At 36.0% G+C, this 15650-nt stretch overlaps 1 protein-coding gene across 1 annotated transcript in view; it reads right to left on the minus strand.

Annotated features, from left to right (window-relative positions):
- LOC128703107 (zinc finger protein 300-like) overlaps positions 1-15015 on the minus strand; it is a 50618-nt gene extending 35603 nt beyond the window's left edge. The window contains exon 1 of the mRNA XM_070090453.1: positions 14917-15015. The gene's annotated coding sequence lies outside the window, so the exon portion shown is untranslated. The remainder of the gene's footprint in view (positions 1-14916) is intronic.
- Between the last annotated feature and the right edge of the window lie 635 nt (positions 15016-15650).

A 15650-nucleotide genomic window follows, 5' to 3' on the forward strand; every position in this document is an offset into this window, starting at 1 on the left:
GAGAATGATCTATCACGATTTCTCAGGGATACTTATCTTACAGAGAATAACTAAACAATGTCCAACTTAAAAGCCTACGTAGTGTAGTGTATGTTTTGCTCCATTATTGTTCAAATTTCATTGTACAATCTCTTAGTAATTAAATAATCAACTACCTCATTTTGTGATTTTACTAGTAAGCATAAGTCACCTTATGTGATTTTCTTATTTACTATTGTTCGCTTAAACATTAGCTGAATTGATACTTTCTCTGTCCATATTACTACCTCATATTTTTTTAAATACTATCAATTGATATTACTTACTAAAATTAATAATTATCATTTTTACTAAAATTTCAATTTACTCTTAACATTTTTGACATTTAATAACCATTACTTGTCTAATTACCTTTACCTGTTTTAATACCACATTTAATATCTTAGATTACTCTTAATTACCTTGTACTGCCATATAACCTCAAGTATAACTACCAGTGCAATACTGAATGAAATAAACATTACTTTTTCAGTTTTTTTGTAATCATTATTACTTACTAAAATTTTATTAAACACCATATTTATTACCAGTCAATTTTACTTTTGTACATTAAACATTATCTTATACTTCCCATAACATTTTGTTGCCAAATTTTCAAGTTTGTATATTCAACCCCAACCTTTATATTATCCTTTGTACCTGTGTACATGGGTACCTGTCTACCATCTTACTATCATATTATAACCAAGACATTACCATTGTTATTTTTTTACTATTATTCTTTTGGTACTTTAATTGTGAATTTTATTTTGTCAATTTAAATCTAGTTATAATCTTGATCTTGTCAACAACCTATACCAGACTCTAGTGCAATTGCAAGTACCATTTCAAATTGTATTTTTATATTATAAGTTTATATTATAATTCCTACCATCTGTCCATTTAACTTTGTTTACCATTACTTAATTTTAGTCCCTTATATATTTTCTCCTTTATTTTAGCTTTATATAACTACCCTAGTTTATATATTCACAATTGTTAAAATAATCAAGGTGCTATTCTCAGGTGCTAATGTAGAATAAGTTCACAACTTTGCCATTATATTCCAAAGCTCATTTATTTGATTACCACTTTATTGTTCACCACAACCTATATTAGTCCCTTTTATATTATAATTTTATACTATAATTCTAACTTTAAAAAATTACCTTTATAGTACTACCTACTATCATATTCCCAAGCTCCATTATTTGATCATCACTTTATTTGTATTAGTCCCTTTTATATTGTCTCCTTTAATTTAGCTTAAAAAAAAAAAAAAAAAAAAAACTACCTTAGCTCATTATTTTACATTTGTTAAATAATTCAGGTGCTATTTTTTAGCTTAAGACTATTTACTTTGTTTTATACTTAATTCTAACTATAGATTCACTACAAATCTTATGATTACAAGCATTGATCCTGATACCAACCTCTTATTTAATGACTTAAATGAATCAAACAGTTACTGTAATTACTACACTGCAGAACAATCAAAGGCACTTCTCAGTGCCAACAACAACATAACTATCTTTAACTACAATATCAGATCTTTAAACAAGCATTACGATGACCTCATAACATTACTAAATTCCTTACATGCCAATATGTCCATCATTACACTAACTGAAACCTGGCTAAAGCCTGATAGTACAGATGTCTATGCCATTCCTGGTTACACAGCCATACACAACTGTAGGCCAGACCAACAAGGGGGTGGCACAGCCATATACTACTCAGACCAACTAGAATGTATCACTAATACTTGCACAAGGGATGAACATGGGGAATATATAATAGCTAAATTCAAATCCAAATACCTACAAAAACCTCTCACATTGATAAACATCTACAGAGTTCCACAGTCAAACATTAGCCAATTTAGTCAAAACCTAGGAAGTATGATAACTGATGCACGCATGAACAAAGATCACTTACTACTCTCAGGTGACTTCAATATAAATCTCCTGCAAGACCAGGACCCACACGTTACTGAATTCACAAACACAATGAGTAACTGTATGTTACTACCAACAGTAACAAAACCTACAAGAGTTACAGAGACTAGTGTTTCCCTACTTGACCACATCTGGACCAACACCATATCCCCTTTAAAATCAGGCATAATTACAGATAATACCACAGACCACTACCCTACTTTCCTCATAACAACTCTTGGTAAACTACCCCAAGACACTACTAAAGTCACCTTCAGACTTCACAATGAGGCAGCCATTAATAACTTCACAACAGCAGTAGCAAACATTGATTGGCACACTGAGCTAGAAATCTATACAGATATTGACGAATGTATTAATAATTTTCTAAAAAAGACCCAATACCTCTATAACAAGCACTGCCCTAAAAAAGCTAAACAGATAACAGCTAAGAGACTGAACAGTCCCTGGCTAACACCCAGCATTCTCAAATCCATAAATACAAAACACCAATATGAAAAACAGTACAGAATGGGTCACATAACCAGAGACCAAACAAAACGTTACTCGTCAATCCTAACCAGCCTGATAAGAAGGGCAAAAAAATTGTATTATGAGAACAGATTATCCAACTTACAAGGTGATATAAAAAAGACCTGGAAAACCCTATCAGAAATTCTGGGAACAAAAAAGATATCACGAAATAGCGAAATAAAATTAGCAAAATCAGATGAACCCCAACTCCCACCAACAGAAACAGCAAACAGACTCAATGATTTCTTCTCCACTATAGGACAAAACCTTGCCAATAAAATCCCAAGCTCAGATACCCCACCAAATGACTACCTCACCAGCAACTACCCGAACACACTGTTCCTAGCTCCGACTAACCCATACAAAGTCTCCCTTATTATCAACGCACTAAAAAACAAGGCAGGAGATTTAAATACCTTACCACCCTTTATATACAAAAAAGTGTCACAAGTGCTATCACCAATCATTGCAACACTCTTTAACAAATCCATTGAATCCTCCACCTTCCCTAGAGTACTCAAAATAGCAAGGGTCACCCCGATCCACAAAGGAGGAGACCAAACAGAGTTGAATAACTATAGGCCAATATCCAACTTACACCCTCTCTCAAAAATCTTCGAAAAATTAATTCATAAACGAATCTACTCCTACCTTATCTCCCAAAACATACTCAACCCCTGCCAATTTGGATTCAGGCCTAATAAAAATACTAATGATGCTATTATACACATGCTAGAACATATATACACTGCAATAGAGAAAAAAGAAGTCCCACTGGGGATCTTCATTGACTTACGTAAAGCTTTTGATACAGTTGACCATGACTTGCTCCACATAAAATTGTCACACTATGGTATAAGAGGGCACTTCCTCAACTACCTCAAGTCATACCTCAGCAACAGAAGCCAATATGTGTATGCAAATGGGGCAAGCTCTTCCGCGCAACCAATTACAGTTGGTGTCCCACAGGGAAGTGTCCTTGGCCCTCTTCTCTTTCTCCTATACATAAATGACCTTCCAAATGCTTCGCAATTACTCAAACCCACACTATTTGCAGATGACACTACATACATCTTCTCTCACCCGAGCCCAGTCACGCTAGCCAATACTGTAAATACTGAATTACAGAAAATATCTACCTGGATGAGGACTAACAAACTTACACTAAACATTGACAAAACCTACTTCATTCAGTTTGGTAACAGACCTACAGATGTCCCTCTTAACATTATAAACGGATAAACGGATCACCTATCACAAAGCTAACAGAGGGAAAATTCTTAGGAATCCACCTTGATAATAGACTCAAATTTCATACACATATACAACAAATTTCTAAAAAAATTTCCAAGACTGTAGGCATACTATCGAAGATACGGTACTATGTTCCACAGTCAGCCCTCCTGGCCCTATATCACTCGCTTATCTACCCCTATCTCACCTATGGAATTTGTGCATGGGGTTCAACAACAATTAACCATCTCAGACCACTAATGACCCAACAAAAGGCTGCAGTTAGAATGATAACAAATTCTCACTACAGGCAGCACACTCCACCAATATTCAATACACTAAACCTACTCACCATACAAAACATCCATACTTATTACTGCACCTATTACATACATAGAACACTTAACTCTGATATTAACCCTCCCCTCAAACATCTCCTTGCCAACCTCAACAGAACACATGACCATAACACAAGGCACAGATCACTCTTTGATGTTCCTCGTGTCCATCTCACACTATGCAAAAACTCAATGCACATAAAAGGCCCTAAAATCTGGAATTCATTACCTGTAAATATAAAAGAAACACTACCTGTTTATAAATTCAAGTCTCTTCTCAAAGATCACTTACTCACCCAAAACCAAATAAATACTGAATAACTGAACCTTATAAATTGTATATCTTAAATGTTTCTCACAATTATATCACATAAATGTTAAACCTAAAACCCAATCTAACTTTATTATTTTTTAAATACACTACCTAACAGAATACTTCATACGACTGAATGTACAACAATGCATGCAACCATATGACCTGTCTTTGTAATACTCACTTGTGCTTTATAGTAATCTGTTTACATTAATGTTTTATCACTGATTTCATCATTGCTTAGTTAATCTTAAGTTAATTTTAAGCCAGCCCGTAATGCTATGCATAGTATAAGTGGCTTTGGCATGCTGCTCTTATCTGTATTTTTTTGTACCTCTGTATGTGTGCTCAAATTGTTAATAAATAAATAAATAAATAAATAAAATAAATAAATACTCCAGAATGAATAATATTTGGCATAATACCGAGCAGTTCAACGGAGGTATAAAAAAGACATGGTGCTTATATTAGAGAAAACGGAGTGTAGCACATGGCTAACTGTGATATACACTCATACTGCACCATAAACCTGAAACAAAAAAGCTATTTCCTCTTCATAAATTATCACACATAGCAGCATGTGTGTAGAGAACCTAGGATAACCCAAAAAAGTCAAGACAAAGTGACTTATTTCTAGTACCTGGCTTGGGTTAGCCATATATGATTTTTGGTAAATATTCAATTCCCAGCCAGGGTAGAAACATTGGGTGTGTTTCTTCACACCTGTTGTCTATGTTCACCCATCAGTAAATGGGTACCTGGGTGTTAGTTGACTGGTGTGGGTCCCATCCTGGGACACTGACCAAATTCGCTTGATATACTCAGCATAACAAGCGGCTTTCTATATAGTAGTATGTCACTGATGTCAACTAGGCCTGTATACCTTGTACATGTACTTGTAGTAAATAAAGATATTATTATTATTATTATTATTATTATTATTATTATTATTATTATTATTATTATTATTATTATTATTATAACTACTACTACTATTATTATTTTCTCAGTTGTTTGTTGGGTTATCTTACTGAAACTTGGGCAATGTATGATGGAAAGATACTTCTTAATGTACACCAAAAATTAAAGAAATCAAACCATAAATAGTGGAGTTCACTTCTCAGCCATTAGCGGCTGCTTAGCGGTATATTTTTGTATGTTTTTATGGTTATATTCTCGTTTTTCTGTCTCATTTGATAGAATGGAAGATATATTACAGAAATAGATATGATTTTGATTGCTTTCATGACGAAAAGTACCTTGAAATTGCACTCACAGTAGTGGAAATGGTCTATTTTTTAGCGATGCTCAAGAGTAAACATATGACGTCACTGTCCAATACCTGTCCGCCTGACAGTCCAAATTCCAATACGCAGTCAGAAAGAGTTGACATTATTTATTTACGGGTTGACATTATTTATATGGGTTGACATTATTTATTTATTATTTACTGATGGGCGAACATAGACAACAGGTGAAAAGAAACACACCCAATGTTTCTACCCTGGCTGGGAATCGAATATTTACCAAAAATCATACATGGCTAACCCAAGCCAGGTACTAGAAATAAGCCACTTTGACTTTTTTGGGTTATCCTAGGTTCTCTACACATATGCTGCTATGTGTGATAATCTATGAAGAGGAAATAGCTTTTTTTGTTTCAGTTTTATGGTGCAGTACGAGTGTATATCACAGTTAGCCATGTGCTACACTCTGTTTTCTCTAAGCCCCAAGACAGGGATAGGAGAATGGTACTTGTATCTCATGTCCTCTTCATATACATACTGTTATGCAGTAGTCTGCATAACAGTAAATCTTCTACTTTTTTTTTGTGTGTGAATAAAAATTCCAAATGGTAAGCAAGAGTAATATAAGAGGGGCCTGGAGCCATGGCTAATGAACAGAGAAAATGTTATTTTAGTGCCAGGAATGTCTGCATTGTTTATTCTGGACCCTATTTTGAAATTAGCATCTGTTGAAATTTGTGTGAAATTGACCAAATTACCAATTTCTGACCACTTTATTGGGTAGTTGAAATAGGTGAATGGGCGGGTTCTTGTACTCAGTCAACAGACTAGAAGTAAGTAAATAAGTTTATTCAGGTATACACAAATACAGTTACACAGATTATCATACATAGCAGTGTATGTATAGAGAATCTAGGATAACCCAAAAAAGTGAAAGTGACTTATTTCCAGTACCTGGCTTGTGCTTGCCATTCATGATTTTTGGTAAATATTTTTTTTCTCAGTTGTTTGTTGGGCTATCTCATTGAAACTTGGGCAATGTATGATGGAAAGATGCCTCTTAACGTACACCAAAAATAAGAAAAGACGGACAATAAATAAGGGAGCTCACTTCTCAGCCATTAGCCGCCTCTTTGCGGTATATATTCGTATGGTTTTTATGGCTGTATACTCGTTTTTTTTTATCTCATTTGATAGAATGGAAGATATATTACAGAAATAGACATGAGTTTGATTGCTTTCATGACGAAAAGTACCTTGAAATTGAGCTCAAAGTAGCGGAACTGTTTGATTTTTGCCGATGTTCAATGAACTTTGTGTAAATCAAGTTGGTTAATTTTATTAAGTGTTTTCTAACCCAGCCACTCTGTAATCCGACAAACTCAGTAATCTGGCACACTACAGGTCCCAATGATGCCGGATTTGTAATGGAGGACCTGTACTACATAATAATATTCACTCTAATGCACACTAAATGTCTTCTTTTGCATTAATATAGGCATTTTCATTAATCCGTCTATGATATTTTCCTCAAAATTATATATGAAACCCATTACATAGCATATAAACATGATACATAGACTCACAGAATAAAAACTGACGTAAATATGAGATTTGTTTACAAAGTGGCTGTGTAGGTAGTGTTGGAAGAATTATTTATTTATTTATTTATTTAAAAATTTGAGCACACATACAGAGGTACAAAAAATACAGATAAGAGCAGCATGCCAAAGCCACTTATACTATGCATAGCATTACGGGCTGGCCTATGTTTTCTCTAGTCAAACTGGGGGACAACTGAAGAAAAATATTCTTTTTGTATGCCTTCACTCTATATATAGCAATTCACTACCCTTGTGGGTTTAGTGCTTTTTATTATGATGATGATAATAATAATAATAATAATAATAATAATAATAATAATAATAATAATAATATACACAATGTACACAATGTAAGAGTATTTGTATTGTGAGGTAATTATTATTATAATAAAAAAAATATTGAGGTAAATGTTTTACAAACTCTTACAAATGTACGTGAATGAACTAAAAGTAGACGCATATTAACCCCTTCAGGGTCCAAGGCCAAAATCTGAAGTGGTGCCCAAGTGTTCAAGAATTTAAAAAAAAAAAAAAAATTTGTTATTTTTTCTTATGAAATGGTAGAGAATCTTTTTGTGAAGGTAATAAAACAAAAAGTATGAAATTTGATGGAAAATCGACGAAATTATGCTCTCGCGAATTTTGATGTGTCAGCGATATTTATGAATCGGCGATTTTACCGACTTTGACTCCCATTTTAGGCCAATTACATTATTCCAGTCGACCAAATTCTTAGCTATTTCACTAGTATTACTTCTATTCTATTGACTGAGCACCAGAAATCGCCAAGTCAACTATTTCAACTACAAAATAAAGTGATCAGAATTTGGTAATTTGGCCAATTTAACAAAATATTCCAATTTCAAAATAGGGTCCAGAATAAACAATGTAGGTATTCCTGGCACTAAACTAACATTTCCTCTGTTCATTAGTTACGTTTTGAGGCTTTACAAATAAATTCCATTTTGAATTTTTATTCTCATAATGAATTTTTATTCACACCAAAAAATAGAAGATTTACTGTTATGCAATACTGTAATAATTGTATAAATATCATCACCACATTTGTGAATGTATATTAGACCCACCAGCTGGCGTTTATTAGACTTGTGAGGTTGTTTGTTTACTCTTGAACATTGGCAAAAATTTAACATTTCCGCTACTTTGAGCTCAGTTTCAAGCCATTTCTAGTGCTAAAACCAATCAAAATCATCTCTATTTCTGTAATATGTCTTCCATTCTATCAAATGAGACAAAGAAATCGCAAATACAACTATAAAAAACATACAAAAAACACTGCAAAGTCGCTGTTTTAATCGAAAATCATGGTCTCAGTTTTTTTTCTCATTATACACAGTGTGCTGCAGGATTTGTTTTATGTGGTTCACACATACCACATAGATGTATTCTCTCATATCTAGGCCCAAATGTACCACTCACAGTTTATCAGAGTGAGCTAAGCTCATGACGTAGATCTACGGTTTGGACCTTGAACGTAAAGCCGTAGATCTATGGGACGGACCCTGAAAGGGTTAATACGCATTTATTTCACCTGACCAAGTGATCACCCACTACCTGTTCAGTTTGTATTCTTACTTTCTCTGAACTCTGCATCTCCTTACTCTTTCGTTAACTAGTTGGCTCTCAATGATGATGGCGTCTAAGCTTAGCTGTGATAAAAAGAGGAGTGGTGAGCCTCTTGCTTTAAGTGCCAAGTTAGAGGATGATGGTGTGCCATTCCAATTTTATTCAATAAACACCTTGCCACTCACCTCTCACATATTAATGTATTAATATTTTAAGGCAAGTAATAAGTGTACTCTGTGTGTATCTTACCTTTTATTGTGTTTTTAATGCCTATTTATATTGCTAACTTAATATAAGTTAGTGTAAACTTGTTGTCTGGCATTTATTGCATATTTTATATGTGCTCTGATAATAATACTTGTGGAGAAGTGTGGTAGCCGGCCGGAGGGACAACATTATGTTTTCTCTGCTCAGCCATCAGAGAAAACGTGTATGAATCTGCGTATGGCCCAGCCACTCCCCCACTCCGCTTTTATTTACAGTTTTCGGCATGAATTATTCATTACTTCTCCTTTTGTTTATGATGGCATCTAAAGGTAGTTGTATGAAATGATTAAATTCAGTGAACAAGATATGTCGATGCTAATAATATGGCTCTGGGCCACAGTGTAGGTAGCTGGTAGGTGTAGCCCAGGTGGGCTACACCTACACTGACTTCTTACAAATAAATACTACTCACCTCTCTTCCTATATTAAGACTACACATATTTTAAGGTAAATAATGAGTGTACTGTATGTGTATTTTAACTCTCTGGGATGTTTTAAATATCGTATATTAAGTATGAGACGGGGGAGCCAGGGCTACCTACACCTGACTTTCTACAAATAAGTACTACTCACCTCTCTCCCTACATTAAGATGACAAAAATTTAACATAAGTAATGAATGTACTTTGAATGTACAGTGGACCCCCGGTTAACGATATTTTTTCACTCCAGAAGTATGTTCAGGTGCCAGTACTGACCGAATTTGTTCCCATAAGGAATATTGTGAAGTAGATTAGTCCATTTCAGACCCCCAAACATACACGTACAAACGCACTTACATAAATACACTTACATAATTGGTCGCATTCGGAGGTGATCGTTATGCGGGGGTCCACTGTATTTTACTTTGTGTTTTTAATGCCTAGTTCTATTACTAACTTAATATAATTTAGTGTAAGCTTGTTGTCTGGCATTTATATGCTTTTATGCAAAACAACCGCTGTGAAAGAATAGAGAAATTCATTTTATTGTTCCTTGATAATCTGAGTAGTCACGAAAGCACTTGGAATTTCTCTATTCTTTCACAGTGGTTGTTTTGCATATTCTAAAATCACCTGTTTACTGTGATCTTATTGCATTATATGCATTTATAAATGGAAAAAATGGTGTTCTGCCTTCCGGCGATGACTGCTTTCCGGCGACAGCCTGGAACCTAACCCACCGTGTAAGTGGGGTCCTACTGTAACTGCTGCAGCATATGGGTGCCTAGCAAACCTCAGAACAGCATTCCGACATCTTAATAAGGAAACATTCAGGACCCTGTACACCGTGTACGTTAGGCCCATATTGGAGTATGCGGCACCAGTTTGGAACCTAAACTGGTATGGTATATAACCAAGGTTATATACCATACCTGGAGTGCTAGTATAACCAAGGTTATACACTATACCTGGAGTGCTAGTATAACCAAGGTTATACACTATACCTGGAGTGCTAGTATAACCAAGGTTATATACCATACCTGGAGTGCTAGTATAACCAAGTTATATACCATACCTTGAGTGCTAGTATAACCAAGGTTATATGCAATATCTGGAGTGCTAGTATAACCAAGGTTACATACCATACCTAGAGTGCTAGTATAACCAAGGTTATACACCATACCTGGAGTGCTAGTATAACCAAGGTTATACACCATACCTGGAGTGCTAGTACAGTGGACCCCCGCATAACGATCACCTCCGAATGCGACCAATTATGTAAGTGTATTTATGTAAGTGCATTTGTACGTGTATGTTTGGGGGTCTGAAATGGACTAATCTACTTCACAATATTCCTTATGGGAACAAATTCGGTCAGTACTGGCACCTGAACATACTTCTGGAGTGAAAAAATATCGTTAACCGGGGGTCCACTGTATAACCAAGGTTATATATCACACCTGGAGTGCTAGTATAACCAAGGTTATATACCATACCTGGAGTGCTAGTATAACTAAGGTTATATACCATACCTGGAGTGCTAGTTTAACCAAGGTTATATTCCATACCTGGAGTGCTAGTATGACCAAGGTTATATACCATACCTGGAGTGCAAGTATAACCAAGTCATATACCATACCTGGAGTGCTAGTATAACCAAGGTTATACACTATACCTGGAGAGCTAGTATAACCAAGGTTATATACCATACCTGGAGTGCTAGTATAACCAAGTTATATACCATACCTTAAGTGCTACTATAACCAAGGTTATATACTATACCTGGAGTGCTAGTATAACCAGGATTATATACCATACCTGGAATGCTAGTATAACCAAGGTTATATACTAAATCTGGAGTGCTAGTATAACCAAGGTTACATAACATACCAGGAGTGCTAGAATAACCAAGGTTATACACCATACCTGTAGTACTAGTATAAACAAGGTTATATATTATACCTGGAGTGCATGTATAACCAAGGTTATATACCATACCTGGAGTGCTAGTATAACCAAGTTACAGTAACGTCTCGCTTTACAGTGTTTCGCCTTACAGCGTTCCGCTAATACGGCGATGTCAAATTATGACCAAAATTTGCTATACGGCAAGCGGTCTTTCAAATACAGCGCCACCCACCCGGTTTGTTTACATTTTCTGTGACCACATCTATTATGTCAGGAAACTTTCCAAAATTTCAAGTGTTTTAAAGTTACTGCATATTTTATATGTACTCTGATAATTATATTTATGTGTACCTGTACCTAAATATACTTACACAGTGTGCTGGTGTGCAGGTACACATTAAAATCGCTAAGTCTCTCTCTACTCATGACGCCAATACTACTTAATAATAATCACTCTTGGGCACACTAAATGTCTTATTTTACATCAATATAGGCATTTTCATTAATCCATCTATGATATTTTCCTCAAAATTATATATGAAACCCATTACATAGCATATAAACATGATACATACACTCACAGAATAAAAATTGATGTAAATATGAGATTTGTTTACAAAGCAGCTGTGTAGGTAGTGTCGGAAGAATTACGTTTTCTCTTGTCAAACACTGGGGGATAACTGTAGAAAAACATTCTTTTTGTATGCCTTTACTCTATATATAGCAATTCACGACCCATGTGGGTTTAGTGCTTTTTATTATTAATAATAATTATAATAATAATAATAATTATAATAATAATAATAATAATAATAATAATAATAATAATAATAATAATAATAATAATAATATTAATATTAATATTATTATTAATATTATTATTATTATTATTATTATTATTATTATTATTATTATTATTATTATTATCATTATCTTCATTCACTCTAAAAATGGTGTGTTGCTATTTGTTTATTCTGAACTAACTTGTACAACTTGTACACAATGTAAGAGTATTTGTATTGTAAGGTAATTATTATTAAATGTTTTACAAACTCTTACAAATGGACGTGAATGAACTAAAAGTAGACACATATTAATATGCATTTATTTCGCCTGAACAAGTGATTGTCCACTACCTGTTCAGTTTGTGTTCTTATATTGTCTCAACTCTGTATCTCATTCTCTCTCTTGTTTACTCTTTCGTTAACTAGTTGGCTCTCGCTGACGATGGCGTCTAAGGTTAGCTGTAATAAAAAGAGAAGTCGTAAGCCTCTTGCTTTAAGTGCCAAGTTAGAGGATGATGGTGTGCCATTTTTTTTTTTTTTTATTCGCCGGTATTCTCCCGGCCCGGGTCTTTTCCAAGTAGTGGTGACCCATTCTGATTTTATTCAATAAACACCCTACCATTCACCTCTCACACATTAATATTAATATTTTAAGGTAAGTAATAAGTGTACTCTGTGTGTATCTTACCTTTTATTGTGTTTTTAATCCCTATTTATATTGCTAACTTAATATAAGTTAGTGTAAACTTATGTCTGGCATTTATTGCATATTTTACGTGTGCTCTGATAATAATACTTGTGGAGCTGTGTGGTAGCTGGGTGGAGGGACAACATTACGCTTTCTCTGCTCAGCCATCAGAGAAAATGTATGAATCTGCGTTTGGCCCAGCCACTCCCTTACTCCGCTTTTGTTTACAATTTTCGGCATGAATTATTCATTACTTCTACCTTCGTTTATGATGGCATCTAAAGGTAGTTGTTAGAAATGATTAAATTCAATGAACAAGGCATGTCGATGTTAATAATATGGCTCTGGGCCACAGTGTAGGTAGCCGGTACGTGTAGCCCAGGCTACACCTACCAGCTACCTACACTGACTTTCTACAAATAAATACTACTCACCTCTCTTCCTATATTAAGACTACACATATTTTAAGGTAAATAACGAGTGTACTGTATGTGTATTTTACCTCTCTGGGATGTTTTAAATATCATATATTAAGTATGAGATGAGGAGCCAGGGCTACCTACACCTGGGCTACCTGCACCTGACCTCCTACAAATAAGTACTACTCACCTCTCTCCCTACATTAAGATTACAAATACTTTAAGATAAGTAATGAATTTACTGTGAATGTATTTTACTTTGTGTGTTTTTAATGCCTAGTTCTAATACTAACTTAATATAATTTAGTGTAAACTTGTTGTCTGGCATTTATATGCATTTATAAATGGAAAAAAACGGTGTTCTGCCTTCCGGCGATGTCTGCTTTCCGGCAACAGTCTGGAACCTAACCCGCCGTATAAGTGGGGCCCTACTGTATATACCTTACCTTGAGTGCTATTATAACCAAGGTTATATACTATACCTGGAGTGCTAGTATAACCAGGGTTATATACCATACCTGGAGTGCTAGTATAACCAAGGTTATACCTGGAGTGCTAGTATAACCAGGGTTATATACCATACCTGGAATGCTAGTATAACCAAGGTTATATACTATACCTGGTGTGCTAGTATAACCAAGGTTATATACCATACCTGGAGTGCTAGTATAACCAAGGTTATATACCATACCTGGAGTGCTAGTATAACCAAGGTTATATACCATACCTGGAGTGCTAGTATAACCAAGGTTATATACCATACCTGGAGTGCTAGTATAACCAAGGTTATATACCATACCTGGAATGCTAGTATAACCAAGGTTATATACTATACCTGGAGTGCTAGTATAACCAAGGTTATATACTATACCTGGAGTGCTATTATTATTTTTAATTATATTCTGCATTACATTCAAGGGGGAAGCACTAAACTCACAGATAATTTAGTTTGTAGAAATGAGAGGCACATGTAGGTCACTTCAAGGAAGTGGATGACAACTCCAGTTCCTTGGATCAATTGTTTCTATGACACCTGGAGTATACCTGGAGGGGTTTTCTGGGGTCAACGCCCCTGCGACCTAGTCTGTGACCCAGCCCGGTCTGTGACTCAGTCCGGTCAGTGATCCGGCCCGGTGTGTGACCCGGCCCAGTCAGTGATCCAGCCCGGTCCATGATCTGGCCCAGTCTGTGATCCAGCCAGGTCTGTGACCCAGCCCAGTCTGTGAACCGACCCAGTCTGCGACCCTGCCTGGTCTGTGATCCTGTCCGGTCTGTGATCCGGCCCGGTATGTGACCCAGCCCAGTCTGTGACTCAGCTTGGCGGGGGATCACTGATCAACCAGGTTGTTACTGTACGTACATGCTAACACATGAAATATTTCTCTTGCTAAACAAAATAGGCCTATGAGGGCCTAAATTACTTGCCAGGTGGCATATATAACACAAAATACCAGCAAATAATGGTATATTAGTGGTAGAGAAGAGGAGCTGGAAGAAATATATTGGAGTAAGATACAAGCGGAGGGAAGGCCAATGTTTACCATCAACATAAGAACAAAAGTTAGGTCTATGAGGTCATCAATAACTCACATCACTCTCAACATCAATATTTCTCACCTCATCACTCATCTTAGACGATCATCTCGCCTAAAACAAGAAAAAAAACTCAAATTCACTTGGAGGATAAATTCGTTGTTGCTGTTGTTGGGGTTTATAGGGCCACTGACAGCATACGCCGTATCGAGCCTGGCCGTCCAGTGCTTGGAGAGGGAACCTCGACCAAAGTGGAAGGATTTTTGACTAATAACTGCGTATTATATGTCTCTGATGCGCCCTGAAGCCAGCAGGAAGGAGCAGGTACAGGCCAAGATCTCCTGACGGTCCAGAGGGTGAAACCCCTCCCCAATGAGAAGGAGAGGCAGAATTAAAGTGTGCACCCCAAACGTGTGCAAGTCCTCACGGAGAATAGTCCGTGCAGAGTGGTAACGTGGGCACCACAGCAGGAAGTGTTCCACAGTCTCAGGCTGTGAGGGACACCATGGGCAGTATGGAAAGTCCACCATCCTAAGGCGGTACAGATGAGCAGCCAGTCGCGAGTGGCCAACTCGAAGGCGAGTCAGCGCAACATACACTGAGCGGAAAAATAAACACATATGCAGTATAATGTGATCCTTTATTGACTACGTTTCGCCCACACAGTGGGCTTTTTCAAGTCACAAACAGAACTACCTGGGGGTGGAAGGAACGCGAGTATTTATAGTCAGGTTCAGAGTGCTGAGGTCAGGTGGAGAATGCTGCATCCGATGATGTACCGAGTGGGGTTATAGAGTCTAAAATCTTGGGTAGCTTGG

The sequence above is a fragment of the Cherax quadricarinatus genome, chromosome 32 (genome assembly GCF_038502225.1).
Source record: "Cherax quadricarinatus isolate ZL_2023a chromosome 32, ASM3850222v1, whole genome shotgun sequence".
NCBI classification, from domain to species: Eukaryota; Metazoa; Arthropoda; class Malacostraca; order Decapoda; family Parastacidae; genus Cherax; species Cherax quadricarinatus.